At 45.0% G+C, this 24,121-nt stretch overlaps 1 long non-coding RNA gene across 1 annotated transcript; it reads left to right on the top strand.

The window, feature by feature from the left end:
- Positions 1–249: 249 nt before the first annotated feature.
- LOC104663813 lies at positions 250–23,472 on the top strand. The gene is made up of 2 exons (XR_748181.2): positions 250–308; positions 20,267–23,472. It is a non-coding gene; the product is annotated as an uncharacterized LOC104663813 (long non-coding RNA).
- The last annotated feature ends 649 nt before the right edge of the window (positions 23,473–24,121 follow it).

Genomic DNA, 24,121 nt, shown 5'->3' with positions numbered 1-24,121 from the left:
TGGGATGAAAATGTTCATTAAAGGTGATGAGGAAATTTGGATGAGACAGAAAACCACCCTGATAAGAAGGGACCGAATCAAAAGCATCAAAGGTAGGGCAGCCGCTCCCTGCAAGGTTGCAGCTGGAAGGAGCCTGTTCAGGTAAGAGCTTAATTAGGGCTGTCAGTCACACTAATTGCCTGTGATTAAATGGTGTGAGTCAGCGGAGCTGGGCATTGGCCCAGAGGTGAGCCTGCTTCATCCATTGTGAACTGGGGACCCGGGATTGGGGATTGGGAGGCTTACCAGTGACGGGCAAGTGACACACGGTGTGCACTCCCAGATCCTTCCACCAACACCCACCCTAAGCACTTGCTTTCTTCAAACAACAGCACTTTGTTTTAGCATCATCAAATCATGTGCTGGAAAAAACTTCCAAATAGCCCTTACTTGACGTCCATATTTCCAAGGTTGGGCTCAGATTTCAATGAATAATAAGCAAGCCCCTTGCGATCAGCTATGAAAGATTGGTCACCTTTGAATGGCAAAGGTTTTCTTGTTTCTTGATTTCTTCACTATCCTGCCTCTTGATAGCCCATGCCGACTCAAATTGCCCAGCTGGTGTTTGAAGACGAGTATTTCTGCCTGAGATCTCTTTCTGTGTTTGTTTTCCCTTCCAAAACCAGTTCTACCTTTTCCCAAGAAATCCCTTGACCGCCATCACTTATCTCCATCAGGTTCCTTATTTCCAAATAGAACTCATATTTGGGGGGAATGCCAGTGTCATTATATCTAATATTATATTATCCAAGAGATATAATATCCAAGAGATATTCCATCACTTATCTCCATCGGGTTCCTTATTTCCAAATAGAACCCACATATGGGGGGAATAGGGCCACTTCAAATCCTTTAGGTGGCTCCTTCCTCACCCTGCCTCTCCCCATCCATCCCTCCTTAGCTGCTCCCTGTTTATTTCACCTCCGTCCAGCACTTAACACACCCTGCCTGAGGACCACTGGAATCCAACTGGACGACCTGCTCTTTGAAAGGCAAATGTCTGTGCTTGGTTCCTGTCTGTGGCCCCACGCTTTTTAAAAAAGTATGCTACATTAAAAATATTTTTAAAATCTCTAGAGTCAATGCTCAGGAAATTGTTATTGGGGGAACACGAGTACGTACGTTTTTCTGGGCAGAATAGAAAGTCCTGGAGAGGGACGCTGCAAAGGATCTAAAAATGTCTGTGTCTGTTTGCATCTGCTTGTCTTTGATAAGACACCAAGTAAAGCAATACAAATGTTCATTTTCTCAGTCCCGCCTCTGCCTCATGGAGCCTCTGAGGCTGTGACAGCAATAAGGTAGGTGCAGAAGTTAAAGGGAAAAACATAAATTAGGTCATGAGAGGATAAAGAGACGGATTTCCAATAGGCTTCAACCTTCAGAGATGGGAGGGCCTAAATTAAATGGATCATACAAAATTCAATAAACAAGGATTGGAGATGGCAGATGATTTATCCCATTATAATTTGAATTAAGCTGGAGCATCAATAACACCCCTGACCCGAAGATTATTAAGAGACAGCTAATAACAGGAACAGAACCAGCACACAGAGCCATTGATGACTGCTCAGAATTTAGGGCTCAGGCATTTAGGGCTGGGGGATTGATTGCTTGAAAGATAAATTTCATCCTTGGTGCTGCAGAGCAGAGCATGGTGGGGATGAGCAACTAGTGGTGTCCCAGAGCCACCAGCCCACAGCCCACTCACATGTGACCAAGACAGCATCACCTTCCCCTAGGCTAGTGGTGTCCCAGAGCACAGCGTCACCTTCCCTAGGCTTGGTGAAACTTTAGACAGATTCCATCTTGACTATCAGCCCCTCACCTCCCTTTTCATAGAGCATGTACTTTAGAAAACGTGCAATTATAAATCCTTTGGAGCTACAAATCTTCCCCCAGATTCTGGCTCATTTTACAATCCAGAAAAGACCTGGAAATTGTCTGGAAATTGTCTCTGTGAAATGTGAATGATGAAGGAGATGGCACTCCAAGCTCCCAGTTTCTGAGAATAGGAGCCTTCTCTGATGGATGCACATTAGAAAACACAGGTGGCCTAATCCAAAAAGAACGTTTGCAAGCTCAGGAATAACTCGGCCTGCTGGTCACATCTCGTTGACCAGCCTCCCGTCTGCTGGCATCCTCCCATCCTTTCCACTATCTCATGCCTGCATTGGAAAACTCTCCCACCTTTTGTATCATGGAAGTTGAGCTCAGGTTCTCTCCTCTATTGCAATAGTCTTTAGAGAAGTCTTCCTGGCCTGTTTAACTTTGTTCCGTACAGTTTTTACTTTTACTTTGACAAGCCATCAGTGGAACCATTTGCTCCAAACCCAGATCGCTGGTTCTCAAGTCAGTCATCCTGTACATGTAGCAGGTGGGTGAGAGCCAGTTAAGCCAGTGTCATTATTTCTGCTGCTATCAGATGACTCAGACTGTTCCAACATGAAAAACAGACCAAATCAATCACATAACTGGGTTTTGTGAGTCTCAGAGGAACTGGTTTGATGGAAGTTCAGTTCCAAGGCCACTTTCTTCTTCACACAAGTCTAATTCCACCCTCCCTGACATCTGGTTTGAGTTAGTCATCTTAGCTATTTGGCTTGATGGAATTTTTGCTTTTCAACACCATTTGGGCATTGTCAAATTACATCATAATTGCATCAGCAGAGGCTAATTGCATCATAGCAACAGGGACACTTTTGAGCAATGTTCTGGGCTCCTTCATGCACATGTTCCTTTATTCATACAGGAACGCCCTCCCCCATGACTTTCTTCCCTCACCAGGGAAAATACTGTTGTCTCCATTTCATTGATAAGGAAGCAAGGCATAGACTGAGTGTCTTGCCCAAGGTCACCTGCATGGATGGTGCCAGAGCTGGAATTGGAGTCCATGCAGCCTGCATGATTTTACAATGGAATGTAACAAGGATTTTATTTTATACATTGGGAGTCCCAGGATGAACACACACACAGGGAGAATATCTAGAGAGCTGTCAGGACCCCTAGGGTAGAAACCTGAGGGACCAAAGGGGACTTCTGCTGGAGGGAGATCCATCCTGGTAGAAGAAACAGAGGAAAGGCACTGTGTGTGTCCAGGGACCAGCAGGGCATGGGCTGGGGAGTCAGGAGTGGAGGGGCCATGGCAGGACCGATGAACTCAACCACCTCACTAAATTCTGCAGGGCTTCAGGACCCCTGTGAAGCACACAAGACAGTGCCACCACCCCCCCTCTTCTAACAACTTAGACATTTGAGGGCATCGCTGAACCTCGAATGTCAAGGGTTTCAGTGCCGTAGTGATTGGGTGAGAACCAGTCCACACAAACACAGACATGGGCAGCAGAGGCACATTGGGGGCAACGATGGAGCAGTGGCAGTGCACGAGCACACATGAACACCCACCCATCTCTGGATTTTCAGATATTCTTTGAGAGGAACTTTCCAGGGAGCCGAGGGGAGGACGCATACCACTGAAGATTGCTTTGCGGTGGCGTATGTCTCTCCTGCACTCACCAGCCAGTGAGGGCTGGGGAATGCCTGGCCTTGCTTTACCAGCGCATTCACCATCCCCACCAAGAGCAGGAGCCATCCTTGCCAGTTCCCGCTCGTTCACCATCCCAAACGAGAGCAGGAACCATCCATGCCAGTGTCTCCCGTAGGTTCTATCAAAACCACCATTTCTCATGCTCTGCCTTTCCGCGCTTTGGATGGCATGAAATCTGCACATGCAAGTCTTGAAAGCTGCCAGGAGAATTGTGTGTTAGTCAGTGAAACTATTACCTGTTCATTTGATAAGAGAAAATTAAATTATTCAGTTCCCAATAACACAAGCAACATCCCAGCCGTAATAGTGGAGTAATTGTTTTACAATTAAGGCGTGCCCAGAATGTACATTACCAACTCATTTAATAATGTGCACATTGAGTCGCTTATTTTTTTTCCAAAGAGGCAATTCAAATAAGTAATTTAGTGGTAGAAATAAACTATGAATTTAATTTATATGTTCATTAATTGTACAATTAAACAGAATACTAATTGACTGTAGAATTATAGCTAAATGGGACACTGCAACCGGGTAATTAGTTCTTGTTCTGTTTTTCATTGCGAACATAATTTTTGGTGGTCTCACCCTACCCGATTAGGTTTTGTTTGGCTTTATTGGAGCATAAACCATTCTTCTAGCACAAAGATTGAATCCTCACAGTACAGTGGGTGTGTTACATTCCTGTCCCAAAAGGTTATCTCTTTACTTGAAGAGAAAGGACATCTGATTACCGTCGTCGCGAATGGGAGGATGTTGTGCCCGTCTGCAATTTTCAGTGTCTTCTCTGCAGAAGGAAGAGAGAAGGCAGACAGAGTAGGTTAGTGCCAGTAGCATTTGGACTCCCCGGAAGGTTCTGCCTAAGGGGGACCGGGATCTGGACAAGGGGTTCACCACCTCTACAGTCTTCACTCACTGAATTGATCAATTTTATATTACCCAGAACTGCCACTTCTAACAGGTGATCTCCGCATAGGCAGTCAGCTCCAAGACTAAGGAGAACAGACATGCAGGAAAGATGCCCATGCAGGGAACGAGGTGCCTTCCCATATAATCAAGATGCCTCTGCAGTCGACACACCACTCCCGTCTCTCCTGAGGGCAGCATCCTCAGATGCTCTCTCCTTGCTCGGATTCAGTAGCTGGAGGGTCCGATGGCTCACAGTGAATTCCTGGTTCAATTCTCAGATACACACAGGCAGGTTTTGCTTTTCTCAGCTGCTCAGAAAGAAAACAGGGACAATGTGAAATGGTGGTTCCCTTATGACATACATGTTATACCAGGATAGAGTGAGCACCAGGGTCACAGGACTCGGGGTCACAGGACTTGCAGCCATGCGGCCAAAGCAGCTGCAGAGCAGCAATCCCTGTGACTTCAGATGCATTGGAATCCCCCAGGGGTGTGGGGAGCATGCTAAAATGCAGATTCCCAGGCAGAGGGGCTCCCCTGTGATGCTAAAGAAGCTTAAACTACAGGGCTTGTCTTGGGCATAGTTCTCTGGTAGGCAGTGTGGGAAATTCCAAAGCTACCCTTTGAAAGGCCAAGCCTGGCATGAAGTCAGATGTGAAGACGGGCTCTTTCCCAGTATCCTTCTCTTAACACAGTGCTTCTGTCCAACCACATTCATCTGAATAAATCCACAAATATTGATATCTGCCCCAGAAATAAAGGGCACCGCTACAGCAGATGGCAAGGCAGACTCCAATCCCAGAGTACGGGGTGCAGGCCTTTAGCTGAGCTCAGGGACCATAAGAAACGTGCCTCAGTGCCCAGTGTGCATTTCTAAGGACCCTCCAACGAGTCTCCCGTGCCTAACACAGCCGAGCTCCTAGTGTTCAGAAGTCTCTTGTGGCTTCTCTAACAAATTGCCACCCACTTGGTGGTTTAAAACAACACAAATTCAATCTCTTACAGTTCTGGGGGTTAGACATCCAGAGGTTCCAGGGGGAAAATCTGTTTCCTTGCCTTTCCCAGCTTCCAGAGGCCACCTGCACACCTTGGCTCATGGCCCCTTCCTCCATCTTCACAGGCAGCAATGACATCACTGCCACCTCTGCTTCCATCCTCACATCGCCTACTCTGACTCCCTCTTCCCCGATAAAGATTCCTATGATTACCTGGAGCCCACCCAGATAGCTCATGGTGCCCCAAATTCTTAAACTTTATCATGTCTACAAAGGCCCTTTCACCATGTATGGTGACATTTCAGGTTCCCAGCATTAGAGTGCAGACATTTGGGTGGAGGGATTATTCTGCTAATATTCCCCAGGCAGAGAAAAAAAAACATGTGCAATATTGCCCAGATCGCCGACACTAGGAAAAACGAATGATCTTTCTGGGATCCTTTAGCATGCTTGGTGTTCACTGCTTGTTGAACTTCCCAACCCACTCTCAGGCAACACAACCTTGAGAAAAGGGGAGCTTAGGAGCAGCTGGGATGCCCTACAGCCGACATCCTTCTTGCCGCTGATAGAGAGGATATGGGTGGAACAGATATTTTTGCTTTGTTTGTTTGTTGCATTATTTAGATTATGCAAAGGCATATTCCCATGAAAGCCCATTGACATAGCAGTGGAAGTTGGAAGGGAAGAGCCTCAAGGTGATTGTTTAGTCCAGGGAAGGAGCGATTGCTCAGAACGTCACTCATTTTGCCGTGAAGTTGTTGATGTGACAAGGTCTCAAACTAGATAATGTCAGAAATGGTGACTGGCCATGAAAGGCAGTGTTGTCCAGGCAGCGTAATCAAACAGGCGGTTGGCCTTGGTTCCTGAGTGTCAGTAACTAAAAACCGAACCAAGAACACAAACCGACACCTCCTAAAGTCTGTTCTTCGCACACACTGGCTTCTGCGCCTCTCCCTGCCTGGCCCCTTGGATCCTTTTCCTTTATTTTGTTCTGAAGTACTGAGTGCCTTTTAACATCCTCTGTAACTTATTTATTTTGTTTCTCATCTGCCTCCTCCATGAGATCAGGGATTCTGTTCTTTGTTTTCTATCCCAAGAACTAGATACGTGCCTGGTCTGCAGGTGACTGATAAATATTTACAGAATGAATGAGTGTGAAACGCCATATGATTAGTAGACTGCATTTACTTAGCATAAGGGAAATAACCTCTCTATTACACTGTTAAAACCGGGTTCTTATTGCTGCTTGGAGAGTAGGATTTGTTTAAGGTGCAAGTCAAGCGGGGATTCCTTAGGGCTCTCTCAAGTCCCCAAATCAAGCCAAGCAATGGAGTTTTCAGATAAGATCTGGTCAGCATCCTGCCCTAAATCAGTATCTCCCAAGTTTCCACTAAAATATTTATAGAGGCACAGAGAAAAGTTGAAAAATTGAGAAGCCCTCACACAATACTGATGAAAAAGTTAACGATGTGCTATTATAAACGGATAATTATAGATAAGAAAACCCTTGCTAGGAATTATAGATATTTTCTAAGGAGAATATCAGAGCTACCAAAATAGAATCAATCATCAATGACATAATTATAGAAAAATTGCTGGAACTGTAACAAAGATCTGAGAACACAGGCGGCAAGCGTTCACCAAATTTCAAAGAAAACCAGTAAAAAATGGGCCAGATTTGGGCCAGATTTAGACACATCTTGGAAAGTATTTAAAATAATGAAGTAAGGGTAAATGCAAAATACTAGATCATTTTTAGGAAGAGAAAAATATGGCTACATAAAAACAAATACAAATCAGCATGGCCCCAGCTTGCTTTTTTGTCACACTCCTGCCCAAAGGAAATAGAGCAGCAACTGCAAAGGTTCTGAAGCAGACGGAGCAATCCGAGGACCCCACTCCCACATGTGTGGGAGTGACACACGCTCATGAAATTTACCTCCCAGATATGCTTTCTTGGTGTTACAAAAATGTAGCCTTCAGCCTTAATAAGAGCTACACTTAAGAATTTAAGGTATTGGCCTGGTGCAGCGGCTCACACCTGTCATCCCAGCACGTTGGGAGGCCTAGGCAGGTGGGTCCCCTGAGGTCAGGAGTTTGAGACCAGCCTGACCAACATGGTGAAACCCAGTCTCTACTGAAAATACAAAATGAGCCGGGCATGGTGGTGCATCCCTGCAATCCCAGCTCCTCAGGAGGAGGCTGAGGCAGGAGAATCACTTGGACATCGGAGTCTTTAAAAGAACCGTATTAGATAAGCACCCCACGTCTAACTGCATTCTAACTGGACACGCTGCACAGTTTAATCTAGGATGGTTCTCAGTGCTGCATTCTTCTGGGGGGCTGGCCCAAGCTCAGAGATTCTGACTCCATTCCACAGTCAGGACTGAGAGCAACTCTCACAGCTAATGAATGATTATCAAAATGAAATAATTTTACCATAAATTATCCCTCATCCATACAGTGGGGAAAAGGCACAAAAACGTGAGGCCCACTGCATCTGCCTCGCAGACACTGGGTGAGTATTCCCTTCTTTCTTCTTTTGCATTTTCCAGGTTTTTAAAAGAAAAAGACATTTTTTTCAGTGAAAACAATAACAGCGAAAACTTTCTATAAAGAGCTGAGTTTTATGGGTCACAGTGACCTGCTACCAATTCATTCTGACATTCAGCTCTAATTAGAAAAGAAAGCCCTGTAGTTTTATCTTATTCTTACAAGTCTTATCAAACATGAACTGCGAAATCTTTTCCGAAACTTTTCTCCTAGGTCCCACTTGGTCGAAATAAGACTTTAATAAAAAGACCAAAAATTAGTTTGTAGCAAGGAGACTCCTGGAAGTTTGGAAGTTAATCTGTAGTTGAAAAAACAAACAAACAAAAGGCTTTCACATTTGTTTAGCTCTGGGCTTTTCTGGTTCTGCTACTCACTGACCTTGAAATTAAGGCAGGCTATCTAACTTCTCTTAGCTTCAGTTTCCTCATCTTTAAAATGGAAGTGATGGGCTGGCCACAGGGACTCACACTTGTAATTCCAGCACTTGAAGAAACTGAAGCAGGTGGATTGCTTGAGCCCAGGAGTTTGAGATCACCCCTGGGCAATTTATTAAAAAAAACATCTCTATAAAAATTACTAAAATTAGCCAGACGTAGTAGTGTGGGACTTTAGTCTCTGCTACCTGGGAGGCTGAGGTGGGAGGATCACCTGACACTGAGAGGCTGAGGTTGCAGTGAGCTGTGATCACACCATTCCACTGTATCATCAGTGAGATACCTGAACAAGACCCTGTCTCAAAGACAAAAAAAGGAAATAAAATGGAAGTAATGATATCTACTTCAAAACAGCAAAGACAAAAATAAACTAAGGAAAGGAGAGAGAGTCTCCTTCTCACAATATGAACAGCAGAGATAGGTGGCAGTAGGAGGCTCTACTTGTATGACCTGGAGGGGACCTTCCCCTTTGCCACCCCCAGTAGAGATGATTTTGGAACGCTCTGCCACTGAGCATGCTGCTTCATGTCTGATTAACGTCACAGTTCAACAACACAACAATCAAAACAACAACCTTTAGTGTATGGGGTGGTCCCCAAGACCACACTCAGAATGAATAATTCAGTAGACAAATTCACGGAATGTGAGCTGTCATGCTCATGGTTTATCAGGATGAAGGGACTCAGGTTAAAATCAGCCCGGAGAAGACAGGCATAGATAGGGCAGGGTCCAGAGGACTCCGGTGCGAGCTCCATTTGCCCCTCTCGGTGGAATCATACCAGACAGCATTTACTCCTCTGGCGAGGATATTGGATAGCGCTTAGTCAGTGTCACCAACCAGCGAAGACTGCCTGAGCCTTGGGGTTCAGGTACTTACCGAGGATGGTCCCTTAGCCTTTGGTTTCCAGGCTCTCCGGAGGGAGGGTGAGCTGTTACCATGTGGCTCAAGGTCCCCCAGTAAACGACAACACTCTTACCAAACAGTATATGCCCCGGGCTCAGAGCTGGCCATCAAGAAGCTGGGTGAGGGCCTGTCTTTTCTCTGGGCAAAGTTAATCCTCTAGGCTCACCTCTCATCGAAGGTTCACTATTTGAAGAAATCAAGACGTCAGTCAAGAATAAACACCCATCAGAAAAATGGTAGAAGGGATTTTAGGACTCTGGGAGACAGCTGACAATGGAAACAATTGTTAACATTTCTAAGAGGAGGTTTTGGATCTTAAATTAGGAAACTGACTGCGATCAAATCCCCTCACTAAGTGCTGAGAGGTGACAAATTGGACTTTCCAGAACTGACGGTCTAGACAAGGGGTCAGGGAACGTTTCCTGCAAAGGGCCGGAGAGTAAACATTTTTGGTGTTTGCAGGCCACATGGTCTCTGTTGCAAGTACCCAAATCCGCTGAGTAGAGCGGAAGCCGCCATTGACAATATGTTAACAGAGGTGCCAGGTTTCAATAAAACTATTTATGGACATTGCAATATAAATGTGATATAATTTTCACATGCCATGAAATATTAGGGGCCTTTTGGTTTATTGCATAAGTGAAGCTCAGGGGACTTGGGGAGTGATGGAAGTACCTTCCTCGATACTGTAACGGTAGATACATGTCATCATACGTTTGTCAAAACCCATAGAAGGTACGGTGCCAAGAGTGAACCCTAATGTCAAGTATGGACTTCGGTTCATAATAATGTATCAGTGCTGGTTTGTTAGTTTTTTTTTTTTTTTTTTTTTTTTTTGAGACGGAGTCTTGCTCTGTCGCCAGGGCTGGAGTGCAGTGGCCGGATCTCAGCTGACTGCAAGCTCCGCCTCCCGGGTTTACGCCATTCTCCTGCCTCAGTCTCCCCAGTAGCTGGGACTACAGGCGCCAGCCACCTCGCCCGGCTAGCTTTTTGTATTTTTCAGTAGAGACGGGGTTTCACCGTGTTAGCCAGGATGGTCTCAAACTCCTGACCTCGTGATCCGCCCATCTCGGCCTCCCAAAGTGCTGGGATTACAGGCTTGAGCCACCGCGCCCGGCCGGTTTGTTAGTTTTAGAAAACGTCCAACACTAGTGTAAGATGTAATAGGAAAACGTGTGTGCCAGGCCCCGTGGTAGCAGGGAAAGATACGTGGAACTCTGTGTACTACCTGCCAAATTATTCCATAAATCTAAAGGTGTATTAAAAATATAAAGTATTTTAAAAAGTATAAAAAACATTCTTAGCTCACAGGTAATAGGAAATCAAGTGGTGGGTTGGGTTTGGCCTGTGTGCTGTCATTGTACTTGAACCCTCAGACAAGCTGGGACAAAAGCTCACATGTGTGGCCCTCACATGGTGCAGAAACGATGCTGTGGGTCGGTCCCATGGGCAGTGGCAACAAGTGAGCAGAGTCAACATGGGCCAGAGGAGGGTTCTTGACGGGAAACTCGGGTGGGAGCGTTAAGGAATGGGTAATTCCCACTACTTCTTTATGCTGTTTGCTCAGGATCTAATTTAGAAACATGAGCAGGACCTAGAAGCAACCTGAGAATCCACAGGGCATGCATGAATGATTTTGACTTCCCTGAGCTTGGAAAAGCCATTCTTCATACTTGCTGTTGGTCTAAATAGCTGTATTATTTGCAGCAGAAACTTTGCAAACCAGGCCTAGAGGGAGACAGGAATTTCTCCAGATATCGTGCTGCCCTTAATAAGCTGCTCACCCTCCTGGCTTCTTGAAGATGGAGTAATCAATAAGGGCATCACTTTGAACAGTGTAACCAGCACAATTTGTTTGGCAAACACATATGAGTGCCCACTGTGTGCTCATGGCTCTCTTGGCTGTAAGAGCTTATGGCAATTATGAGGTGATGTTGGAAACGGCTGGTCGAAACCTCCAAGTAAGAGAAGAAACAAGTGGTGTCATATTGATCTCATGGAATGGATTTTAATGCTAATAGATTTTAATGCAACCCAGTGTGCTCCCTGTGTGGCAGTTTAGTGCCTGGTTAACAGTCGTGTGTGACTGTTTCAGCTGAGCCTCACTGTGCATCCAATTATGAGAACACATTAATCAGCCACTTGACAAGGTATTTATTTATTGCTTCTGATATTTTCATTATGCCGGCCAAGGCTCAACCTAGTTTTGTAAAGAAAAAGCAATGAGCCGGTTGCCCACAGGGATGTTGAGAATGGAGACCCCTCTGGTTTCCCACCTGGAGATGGTCAGCAGAAACCAAGGCATATCCTAAAATGTTGGTCTCTGCATTCTCACTATTCTCTCTCCTTGGAATTCAGGAGTCAACACCTAATTATTATCTCTACTCCTGTGTCGAGTGTTTACCGTGATTAGCTGGTCAATAACTCATTGTCTATAGGTTTCAATACAGCTTGGGGATTTTCCATTACTCTCCATCTACAGCAGTGAGAACTGTGCTGTGTTCCACAGGACCCCCTTTCTAGGATTTGCCTTCTACCTGGAGGCTTAAAAGAAGAAACGAGTTGGCTTAGCAAATGGCTCAAGGTGTGGGAGCGTGAGTCAGATTTCAGGGATCCACAACACATCCCCAGCTCTGTGATCTTATCTGTGAAGTTATCTAACTTCTTGCGCCTTCCTGCAAGTCAGCCCACCTGCAACATGGAGAAGTGCTTAAGATGATTCCTGGCTCAAAGTGTGCGATAAATGAACGACATCAATAAAGAGACCAGAGCAGTGAGAACTAGTCATGTCCAGAGCACTTTTGGGAAAGAGGAGAAAACGTGAGAGGCGGCCTGCTCTGGGGACCGAGTTCAGCATGAATCTCACAGCTGAAAATGCGTACCTGGCTTCCAAACCACATTTTCCATGACTGTCTGCCCCAGAAATTGTGGTGCCTTCTGCTAATGATCTTTGGGTTCCATGGCTACTTTTAACACAGACATTTGCTGCCATCTTGAATATTGAAAACATCCCGACAAAGGGGCTGCATCTGCATCCTTATGCTCCAAGTCCACATGGTCATTAAGAACTGAACCAGTTGGAGACCCTGGGCAGGTGGGAAATTATGCAATGGGGAGTGTTTCTCTGTGTGGATCTGGGGCCCCACACCCACAGCCCCTTCCTTGCTCAGCCTGTTGGCTCCTTCATTCTGGCCACATAGCACAACAGTCCATGAATGCAGCAGTGACAGGGCTGGTGGCCTCTCTGAGTCATCGTTCTTGCTCCAGGACCCCTCACCAGCCTCCCCCTGTGGCTGTTCTCATCTCCCATAAGAGTGACGGCTGATAGCTCCAAACTCAGCCTGTAGGACAGGCTGGGCAGATCTCACCTCCTGCCTGCTTCTTTCCCTAGCTAGTCTTCTCCATCCACTGCAGCACTTGGCTTCCGCACCATCCTTCTATGACACTGAAGAGTTTACAGACTGATGTCAAGGGCTCCTTTGACACTCAGTGTGGCGGGCAGGGGGTTCTCGCTGGGCATGGAGAGTAGGAGGCCAAGGCCACTAGCAAACTAACAAAGTGTACTACGGGAGCCCTGCGTGCTCACCTCTGAGGGTCAGTGTAAGTCCTTTCTATTTGACGATCAGAACCATCTCCACCAACATATTGTTACACAAACACGGGTCCTAAATGAGGATCAGCTCAAGAGCTGCACTTCTGGGTTGCAGAGCAACTCATGTGGTCTCTGGGAAAGTAAGTACGAGAAGTTCAGGGGACCCTCTCTTCCTCTCATCTTCACTCCCACCAGTGATCACAGCTTAACCTGCCACTGTGGCAGGTTAGAATAAAAAAGGATGGGGTTTGTTCCTACCTTTGAAAACATCACAGAGAGTCAAAGGGAATGTTTCCAGGCTGAACTAGACCCCGCTGAGTGACACAAGCAACAGGAAAACACATCAAGACCATCAGCGATGGCATTTGAAAAGCAAATTTGATCCATGGTAGTGGAAGAGACAGCAAGTCCCCGTCATTGAAAGCAAGCTCGCCTTTTAACTAAAGGTCTAGCGAGGGTCAGGCATGGGGAGATCTTGGAGAAGGGACATCTTCAGGGAAAAAGTAAGGAAGAGTAATGATTTGAATTCTGCTATTAAACTCCGCACAGGGAAGACTGGTTAGCAGCCGAGAGGCAGTAATGGATGTGTCCTTCCCCTCGTTGGGTCAGACATCCATGTTGATCCTCAACAGGGGTTCAATGAGGCAACTAAGACAGGAAACCACGAAAAGAAAGTGGAGACTGATGACAAACTATGGAAGAATGCCATAGGATCCAGCCAGTTCCACTTCGTCCCGCCATCTGTGGGCAGGAGGCAACAGAGCTGGCCAGATTCCATGCCACTCCCCAGCAATACTCAACCAATCCTTGCTATCATTTTTGGTGCCATTTGTAATTTGTGGGTTTGTATTGCTAAGTCAGTCTCATGGAGAGAAGACAGAAGACATGGGGCAAATCATCAACATAATAACAATGAAAGGGAGAGGCAAGAAGGAGGCCACTTCAGTCCTTTCACTGCCAAGAGCCACCGTCCATGTGAACAGATGACTTGAATATGATCACGTTTTGTCAAAGCCCCAGATAATTCAGTGTGGAATACACATTCCGTAGTTTACCTTTGCTGCAATGAATAACCTATGCAGGAACCACATTCTGGAGACACTATCGATCTGCCTTCTTGTACAATCAAGAATCAAATACAGGTGATGGGCATCATTTTCCTTTCAATTATATCTTTAAAAATGACATTTTCAATTGTGCTGCTGTAATAGTAGCCTGATTTTCACTGCAGATCTCATGAAGCATATGGCAAACTTACAGATAAAAACTTACGCTCTAAGAGATAACCCATCTCTCTGATGTCTTGTTTTTCTGTAGACTCAGAAATGTTTCATACCATGGAGCTTCACTACCAAAAGTGTGGCCCCAGGGCCAGCAGCACTCTCATGGCAAGTGAGCTCTTTAGGAAGACAGAATCTTGGGCTCCACCCAGACCAGCTAAAGTCACTTGCATGTTTTATTTAGATCTCTAGGTGATTTGTATGCTCTTTAAAATTTGAGAAGCTCTGCTATAGTGCAGATTGATAGCAACTGCACTGCACCACGTGTGGCATCTTGTCCACATGATGTCATTCCCGATGGAACAACCCCTGCTGCAGCTAGACACCTGGCTGATGCCCCTTAAGCCAATGAGGCAGAAGCCCACAGAGGCCAATGGTTTATCAGAGGCAAACACAGGCAAAGCATTACCTCCAACTGGATATTTTGGAGCGCACTTAGAATGTGTTGGCTTATTTTCCACTCTAGTCACTAAAATGCCTTACAAAGAGCCCCTCTAAGAAAGTTTAATTTCAACAGGGATGATGTCAGGAAACTTTGGGAGAATGTAGATTAGTTCAACTTTGTTCTTCTGCTTCCTCTCCACACCTCCTTGCCTTTGCCTTACAATGTGTGGTGTTTTATTTAACATTTTGTAATTGCAGAATGCATTTATGCTTTGTTTATCGGATGTCTCTCTATACCTTCTGCCTGATGAAAAATGATGGAGGTGATGCAATTGTGGGAAGCGGAGGAAATGAATTTAAGGTAATGTGTTTTTATTTGACATCCAATACATTGTTTTATTTTACTATCAAGACATACACCTGCTTAGCTGGCCATTTAGAATTACCAGTAATTTTGATATTTTCTATTTGACATTTCAGGGCATGGAGCAACTCTGGGAGGGAGAACATTAGTATTTTGAAATCAAATGTGATACAGGAACGTAGTTTGGCTCTTTGCTTTGTGCTGATGTTTATGCTACCTGCAGGCAAAAACGGAGGTCTTTTTGAAAAAGAAAAGCACACTTACATTCTTTATTGAAACATGTAATTGAGTTCTTTATATATCAGAGAAGCCTATTCATTTGTATTGAATGGTCACTGAGATATTCTGTCTATTGAAAATTCACATAGCCTCTGTGCAAATGCAGAATGTACTCTTGCAATGCCTCCCCCACCAAAAAGTAATCCTTTTTGGAACAACAGTTTTGATCAATTATTTTAGATGAATATTTGGACAGTTCCGGTTCAGAAAAGATGATCGACAAAAAACCAAAAGGATTCTGGCTACTTTGGATTGTGTGAGTATCTTAGGTTCTTGGCTCTGATGGCAGTGAAGGGAGGTTCCATCTCTGTCAATTATCTGTTAAAGATATCCACCTATGAATGCTTTGAAGTAGAAAAGTATGTTCAATGTAAATTAACTTTAACATTCAAAGATGATGGTTCATGATTTATTTTCAAAATAGTGTATCTGTGAAAAATTAACAGCCACAAGGTTCCAATTATCTCAATGGCAGTCTAATTTATGTGGCATGAAGTACTTTAAAAAAATCGGGAGGTGTGTTTAGTAAGGCTAAATTGGTGTTGGCTTGCTGGGTCACAGCTTGAAGTCTATCTGAACGACGTGGATCTCGTTAAACATCATCAATTTAAAATCGCTTAGGTGATAAGGATGAAGATGTAGTTTGGGGCCCAACAGACATTTTTCTTTTGTTCATAAATGTATCCCCTCTAGGAGCAGCTCTGACTTCTTCAAGCAGACAGTACCTTGGATGGCAAGCTGTGAAGGCGGTCAGGTGGGCACATCCCCCAGCCTGGACACCCAGTTCTCTGGCAGCCTGACTGTTAAAAGGAGGTTCAGATCATCAACTCCCTCTTGCCCAGAGCCTCGAGTCCTGGCTGTGTGCAGGTATTGATTTTGGGAAGGAGCTCCAAAATTGATCAATAACTGCTGGCAGCTGAAATCTTCAGATATTTGTTAAAGAACCAGATAGTCATGTTTCTGTGGACAGAGAGGGTGGCTGGTGCTCAGGGTTCCATGATTAAATAATGCCTCATTTAGCTGTTGTTGATAAGTGATGGGTCAACGCAGGAGCGGGTATTTACTGTGATTAATCTAAACAGGAGCAAGCCACAATGACCTGTTCCTTTGGCACCTGTATAAGTGAAGAAAATTTGTCATTTGCTAGTTGAGAAGCAGTTTCTCACTTCTAATGAGCTCTGCAGATAGAGGGGACTTCAAACGGGCCTGCAACCACAACCAAAAATACTGAGCTGCTGGAGGAGGTGGAAGACCCTCAGAACACCGTGAGCTTTCCAAGTGTTCTTCCCACACTCAGAAGGATTGCAGGAAATGAAGTCGTACCATTAGCAGGCAGCCACATGCTTCAGCAGTTCACAGCATCCTGGAGATACACCAAGACCGTTCTCTCCCGTAGACGTAATGCCTGGGGGAACATATGACTTTACAAATTTGTCTAACTAGCTCCATTGCCTAGTGGCACAAGGCACTCTGGATTCAGAGTGGACACACAAATTTCTTTCACTAGTAAGAGAGAATTCCCAAATAACTCCCCTTTTACCATTCCATGTTCTTTGGAACATATTTTGGGAAGCACTGTTAAAATAATCTATACTGGCCCTCACCCAGTATAGGATTGTTTCTAGGATTGTTGACCCATTCTGGCATGTCTTAGAGAAGAGGGTAAGCTGCTGATTACACAATTATAGCTGCAAGGGAAGCAGATTAAGATAACCAAAAAACAGCCACGTCCAGTCAGATGATAGCCACATTAAGGTGAAAAAGTTAAGATTTCAGTGAGTCAAGATAAGATACCCAGAAATCCTTGGCTGTAACCAGAATCCTTATATTTTAGGTACAGACTTTTATTTTTAATAGTTTTCCTATTAAGACTTCTGGATTCTCCAAAACACAGCTTAATGAAGTGAGGAGACACTCATGTTTGAGTTTCTGCTGGTCTCAGCAGGCAAATACCAGTGTGCACTGAGTCTGTTTACTTACCTGAAAAAGGAAAAATGACCATCCCTAGCTTACAGGACCCTTGTGTAGAATAATGAAATATAAAATGTGGCGTACAGTGAATGACTTGTCAATAAATAGTATGTGAAATGGCAAATTGACCTGATGGGAATATGTTGACCACATGGCTATATTATATACAGAGAGTGGATACACACAGGGGTTTGCATAAATCTTTCTGTGTGTGTGTGTCTGTCTGTCTGTCTGAGTAGTCTCAGAACCTTGGCACTGAATGAGGCTTCTGTCAAACCCTTAAGAACTTATCTTTTTTTCTGATCTGAAATTGACTTGCTCAAACTGAGATCCTATGTGATCTTCTTATAAAATTCTTGGGACTCATTCATCTTGTGCCAACTCTGAATAAAATATATTGAGGAAGCCCCTGAGGAGACAGAGGGATAGTTGTTATTCCTATAGTTTCGCAAATACACCCAGCTCATCGATTTAAGCATAGTTCAACCTTTGAAGAATGTGGGTTCTCCCTAGCAGTAGCATTCTCCAGCAAGCTCAGAGTAGGCAGCAAAATTAGAGCTTGACCATGTACAAAGGACTTTCCTACGTATCACTCAGCTCAGTGGCTTTCTGCCTGGGGTTCAGTGACAAAGAACTGTGTCCATCATCATCATGATCATTGCCAAGTCTTTTCTTTCATTTATTCCAGGGATCAAAAGTCACATGGGTCAGATTGAATTTCTCAGTGTCAAAGAATTAACCAGTACCCTCTGGTGGAGGGCAGCTAGAAGACACTGCAAGGCAAGAAGAGAAAAGCAAGATCTGAAGACATCAATAGAAAACAGGACCATGAGAATTTGCTCCATTTCCTGTGAGTCCCTCGGTGTTTGAGGCAGTACCTTCTGACATATTAAAGGACCTGTTAAGTATTTTTTAATAGGATTGAGAACAAGCCCCTTATTACCTGGTGTCAGGATAAATTATAGGAATATCAGGCACCCGAAAATAAAATTCCACTAAAGTGTGCTACGTTTTCACCCTTAAAATTACCTTTGAAAACATGTGCATTTACTTGGGCTAAAGAATTTCATTTTCTGTGCAAAGTTTCTCAACTTCACAACACTCTTGACATTTGGTGGGGAGAGTCAGATGATCTCTGTTGTGAGGGCTGTCCAAAGCATTGCAGGATGGTTAGCAGCACTCCTGATCCCAACCCACTAGACGCCAGCACCTCCCCACCCCAGTCACAACCCAGTGTCTCTCTAGACATTGCCAAATGCCCCCTGCCAAATGCTATTGCCAAATCTCTCTCCAGACATTTCCAAATGCCCCTTCTCTCTCCTCCCCCCCTCTTCCCCACTGCGGAGTCAAACCACGCCTGTTTGAGAAATGCTGTGCTAGGGTTTACAACTTGAGCTCAAGGATACATTCCTGGGGAAGTCTATTGAGTGGAGCCATTCCTTCCTAGGGACTAGGCTGCTGCATTCTGTTCCTGTGGCTGAAACAGGTGACCACAGACTCAGTGGTTTGAACAGTACAATGTTACTACCTAGTCATTTTAGAAACCAAAGTCCAACATGGGTCTCACTGGGCTAAAATCAAGGGGATTTCAGGGTTGGTTTCTTCAGGAGGCTCCAGGGTGGAAGCCACTTCCTGCCTTTCCCAGCTTCTGGAGGCCTCCATGCTCCTAGACTTGTGGCCACTTTCTTCGTTTCCAAAGCAATCAGCAGTGAAGGGCCGCATCCTCTCAGGCCACATCACTTGGACTCCCTCTCCTGCCTTCCGCTTCTGCTCTCAAGGACCTGCAATGACACGGCCCACCTGGGAAATCCAGGAGAATCTCCCTTTCTTAGGGTCAGCAGGCAGCAGCCTAAATTCCCTCTGCAACCTGCCTTCCCCTTTGCTGTGGAAACTCACACAGCCTCGCGTTCTGGGATTGGATATGGATAGCCATGGCGGGAGGTGGAGGGAGATTATTCTGACCACCCAGATGCCAAGAAGACTCTTGGAATAAAATCCAAACTCTATAACGTGGTCCGTGAGCCCTGCCTTATAGAACCTGCTCACTGCAGGCGCCTTTCTCACTCCCACAGCCACGCGGCCTTTCTGGTCCTCAAATATGCCCCTTTCCAAGGCCTTTGCCTTTGTGGCTTTGTCTCATTTTTGAAAACTTTAGGGAACAAAGGGGAGAGCTGGTGCTACTCTAAGAAACGCATATCCATTGTCAAGAATTCAGTGGTACTTCTGGTTTCTTATGTTTGATTAGGATTCCATAGTGTCCTGCCTCTTGCTGGGCTCCTGGCACAACATGTGTGGGTGTGTAAGTATGCTTGTGAATGTGTTCATGTGTGTGTGCATGTTCATGTGTCTGTAAGTGCACGTGTGTGTGTATAGGTATGTGTGTATGAGTGTGTATGAGTGTGTATGTCTGTGCGAGTGTGTATATGTGATGTGAGTGTATGTGTGTGCATGTGTGTATATGTGTGAGCGTGTGTGCAAGTGTGTGCATGAGTATGTACGTGTGCAAATGTGTTTGTGTGTTTCTACGTGTGTGTGTACAGTGTGTGTGTGTTTGTATATGAGTGTGTGTATGTGTACGAGTGTGTGTATATGTGTGAATGTATGTGTGTGTATCTGTGTATGAGTGTATGTGTGCTTGTGCGTGTATGTGTGCAAGTATGAGTACACGTGTGTATATGTATATGTGTGTGTGAGTGTACGTGGGGTGTATGTGTTCAGTGTGTGTCCTTGTATGTGTGCAAGTGTGAGTGTCTACATGCCTGTGTGGATGTGTGCATGTATGTGTGTGGAAGTGTGTATGTGTGTGTATGAGTTTGTGTTTCTCCCGGATCTTGCTCCCTTGGAGCTGCCTCGCTGTCATCTGGCAAGTCTCAGCTTAAAGTCACCCCCTCGTGCGGTCTTGTCTGCACGGCATCCACAGAGCAGCAGTCCTGCGCCTCCTGCTACTGAGATGGAGTGAGATTCTCAGCATCTCATTTGCTTTCCTCACGCATTTATCAGAATTTGTAATTTCTTTATTAGATTATTCCCTGCCTCCACCAAAGAAGTGCATCTCATCGAAGAAGGAATCAAAGGAAGCTGGTCGATGAGCTCAGCATCGGTGCCTGGCAGTGAGCAGTGAGCTGCGTGGCACCCCTGGCAGACGTGTGTTACTGAGCAAACCAGAGACTGAGAAGCAGAGGGCAGGGAAACAGTGTCATGCATTTCTCATGAGTTCTGTGATTGCTCACAGGCTGAGCAGGAAGGGAAGTTAGAAAGGAAAAAAAAAAATGAAGGGAAGATACATGAAATTGTGTGAGCATTGAGTAGCTGCCAGGCCTCCTTTAGTAACACCGTGGGTTGAAGGACAGGTGTCCTTGTCTGCCATGCAGAGAGGAGAGGTTTCAAGCTCAAAGGCAGTAAGCAGTTCTAAGCTGTCCAGTCAGGATTCAAACACAGCACATTATGAGGGTGGGCCTTGAGTCTGGCCGAGGAACAAGGGTTAGGCTTTCAGGCATGGGACTCCCTCTAAGGCAACCTCTGGTTCACCTTGCTCTCATCATCTCTCTGGTGCTAAGACTGCCACCTGAGCTTGGACACCTGGAAGCCTTGTTCCTCAAAAACAGGAGAGAATGAGGGGAATTCCTTGACCCCTCCTGCAACTCGAGGCACAGACCATCTTCCCAGGATGACTGAGGGGGCTCCACGCTAAGAATCTGCCCTTCGGCACATGCCAACCACAAGCACGAAGGCTTCTTTTTTAAGACCATTGTGAGAAAAAAAATGCTGCCATCATCGGAGGCAGCATTTCTGCCTGTGATTCCTTAACGAAAATGACCTCAGTCTCTGCCCTTGTTCGTTTCTTGTTACTACAATTATAAATGCCTCCGTGGCTTTGGGGAGAGTTTTCTGGAAGCAAGGAGGCAGAAAATCTATTTTTCTGAAAGCTTTTCTTTTTAAATTAGGCTGTTGTTTCTTGTGTCCCTAATGCCAACCTAATAACCTTTCCTGATGAGATGACAGTGTCTGAATTGCTGCAATTGCTTCTGTGCAGAAGGCGCTTTCTTGGGCTGTCCTTCTGAGTGGGTAGCGCAGGGGTCCTTTGTCTTGGCTAGGGCTCTGCTGTACAGTCACCGGTGTTGACTGAGTATGTTGTAAAAGTTTTGTCTCTGCTCACCTCGTGAAGGTCTCACAGAAATTCCCTGTAAGATAGATACAATTGTTCTTTTAGTTATATGGTAACCAGTGCGATGTTCCAAGAGCTTTACCTACACTTTACCTCTTGCAGGTCTCACAGAAACCCTCCATGAGATAGATACTGTCATTGTCCCCATTTTACAGATGAGGAAACTAAGGCACCTAGAGATTAAATAACAAATCCACAGGCAGACAACTCGTAGGTCACTGAAACCAGATTTGAATCACGTATATTCTGGCAAACCAGCTCTCTGGAGCGAGCAAACAAACAAAAAAAAATGGTGAAGGAATAGACTTTTTAGCATTTGCCAATTTCCATGGTGTAAATAGTCCTGCCATGGCTGACTGAAAGCTACCAATGATTTAATAGCTGACTTGCTAAATTCCTGAATATTTAACCACATGCTCTTGCCAACCAGAGAGTGCTGGCTCAGACTCTGACTGGATCTTAGACTCTTGGCTACTGGGTTTTGCAATGCTTAAAAAAGGTCTTTAGGAGAAAAAAAAAAGCACATGCATTTTGATATTCTCACATTCAAGGTGTGGGGATGGGGAGTCATACCTTTGGATGTTACTGGAAATACTATGCGTTTGGGGAAGTCTTCTGAAACGTACAAAAGAAAGCGAATTCCAATTTTAAATCTTTAGGGAGTGAGTGGGAAGAAGTTTCTAGAATTAGCCTATCATAAGAAAGTTCTGCAACTTTGCAAAGCTAGGAGATCTCTGACTTAAATTATTTCCAGCTTAGCAGATGTTCTTCTATTTTTTCTTCTCTTTTTATCATCTTTGATTTGGACCATAGCTACACTCCAGTGGTCTGTCGTCTTGGCTCCGTGAGGTCAGAGGAGTGCTCATTTTGGAGAAGCTGGCTTAGCAACAAGCCCCTTCTCTGAGAACTGGCCCAGGAACAGCCCTGCTGGAGGAGCAGCCACACTAACCACATCCGGTCCTGGACCAGCGGGGCACTAGCTGCCACTACCCACTCATCTCCAGAATTGCAACCCAAAGAGGTGGAGACAGCATTACCTGGTGGTGGGCTTCTGGCTTTCATTCATGTGATTTGAGGTATCGTAGTTACGAGTGCTGTATGTGAGCAGGGGAAGTCAGTGAAAAAATAAAGGAGACAGTGAATCCCAAAGATGCAGATATTCTGGCTCTTGAGAAACAGAAAGAGGGTCTTTGATTCCTGGTAGAAGCTCCAGCTTCCCCCTACTATTCACCTGCTATCAGGGTCCCCCTTCCAAAGATCACCCATGTAAGGGCATTTGAAAGGAGCCACACAGCCTATATGTATTTTCTCATTAAGCAGGTGGAGTCCAAAGTCATGCTATATCTTAGTCCAAAAGTCTGCCAAAAACTTAAAATATTTCAAATTAATGTTCAGCCAAGTTCTCCAGCATAGCTTACTAGAAGTTATGCAATAAACCCAAATAATGCAATGAAGAATGGCTTCAGATTCAAACCACATATGGCCAGATTCTGATGGAGAAATTTCAACCCAAAAGAGAAGTTTCTTTTCCTTCCCAGATAAGGATTCCAATGTGTATTTTTCTTTCTTTTCTGGATTGATGCATAATAGGAATCTTCAGGAGGGACAATATGATCTTCTGAGAAGAGGGAGCTCATTGGCACAGTTAGTTATAGACACGGCAGGTTGAGCCCAGGTTCAGAGTCTTTGGTGCAAGCTAAAGGAGGCCTTGCAAGGAGACAACCAGTGCTAAGAGTGTGAAAAGTGACACGTGGGGCCTACTGTCCTTCCTGAAGCATGAGACAGTTAAATGGTGCAATACTAAAGCAGTCTCAGCTAAGATAATGGTGATGGTTGCACAACTATATGAATTTACTCAATACCACTTAATTGTCCAGTGTAAATGGGTGAATTCTAGAAGACATAAATTATCTCTCAATAAATGTGTTTCAAAAAGGCTCATTATTGGCCAGGTGCAGTGACTCATGCCTGTAACTTCAGGGCTTTGGGGGACCAAAGTAGGAGGCTCACTTGAGCCGAGGATATAGCCTGGCCACCTACTGAGACTCCATCTCTACAAAAATGTAACACAAAAAATAGCCAGATATAGTGGGACATGTTTGTAATCCCAGAGGCTGGGGAGGCTGAGGCAGAGGGATCGAAGGATCAAGTGAGCCCAGGAGTTCAAAGCTGCAGTGAGCTATGATGATGCCACTGCCCTCCAGCCTGGGCAACACAGTGAGATCCTGTCTCTAAAAATAAACAGAAAGACACATTGCTGAGGAGGCCACTTCCTGCTCCTTCTACTATGGTTGTGTTGTTTAATTTGGATTAAATGTGTCAAAAAAAAAGAAAAGTAAAACTTGTTCCTGCAAGAAGCAATTATGTTAGCTTAGAACTTGGAACATCAGGCCAAGGAACTTTTAGTCTAAGGTAGACTGAATAGCTCAATGAGGTTATGCAGTAGCTAGCTCTCTCCCCCTTGTTCACCTCACCCTGTTCTATTACAGTTGAATTCTTCACCGTGGCTGGGAAAATGAACCACCATGTCAGACGGGTGGCTTCCAGCGTGGCAGTTACCAGAGAGAGCGCCAATGTTTTCATTCACTTTCCATAGAGGATGTTGGTTTGGCTAACCTCTTCAGTGTGCCCTTCTTGAGATATTGACTCTGGCCAGGGAAAAGAGTCCTGCAACTGCTTGTGCCTGGTCAGAAGACCCACCTCTGTGGCCA

This window comes from Rhinopithecus roxellana, chromosome 13 (assembly GCF_007565055.1).
Source record: "Rhinopithecus roxellana isolate Shanxi Qingling chromosome 13, ASM756505v1, whole genome shotgun sequence".
NCBI classification, from domain to species: domain Eukaryota; kingdom Metazoa; phylum Chordata; class Mammalia; order Primates; family Cercopithecidae; genus Rhinopithecus; species Rhinopithecus roxellana.
This window is presented reverse-complemented; position numbering and strand designations above follow the sequence as displayed.